Here is a 690-nt window from a genome sequence, read left to right on the forward strand (position 1 = left end):
TCTGTTATGTGGGTTCTTTCTCTGTCCTCTCACCCGAACACACACACAAAGAGGCTGCTCAGTGCCATGTAATAGCTCGGTAAAATATAGCATGTGACATGTAACGTCTGACAGTTGTTAATGTTTTTAATGTGGTTTTCAGTGAGTCATTTCACAGAGAATCATTTAATGCTGTTGACAGACTTGAAAAACACTCATCTGGCAGTGATCACATTGATTCAAGTCTCACTTTTATTGTCACTATAAAGGAGATTTCTTCTACTGCAGAGTATTATTGCTCTTTGGAGAGTAAACTTTAAATATTTCACAAAGTGTTACAATCGTTCCTGTTTTTTTTGTTGTTGTTGTTGTTGTTTTTGCTATTGTACCTTGTTAGATGCTATCAAGTCAGATTATATCACTGGATGCGAAGTACTCACTGTTGTTTTGAGGTAATTGCCCTACTTTCTGTATAACAAAACAACAAGGTTCCAGTTAATGATAAATGAATGCTGCATCCGGTAAATGTCGTAAAACACTGTGATTTTAATTGGATGCTACATTAACATTTGTGACTTTACTGCACAAGATTTGAATTCCAAATTTGGGTGATACACTCAGGAATGTCTCCTGAATATCTTTAATCTTGCTTTAAAGGATGAATGTTTACGTACGTCGGTGGGGTGTTGAATAATGTAGCTTGGCATTGCA

The sequence above is a fragment of the Monopterus albus genome, unplaced genomic scaffold (genome assembly GCF_001952655.1).
Source record: "Monopterus albus unplaced genomic scaffold, M_albus_1.0 scaffold42.1, whole genome shotgun sequence".
In the NCBI taxonomy this organism is placed as follows: domain Eukaryota; kingdom Metazoa; phylum Chordata; class Actinopteri; order Synbranchiformes; family Synbranchidae; genus Monopterus; species Monopterus albus.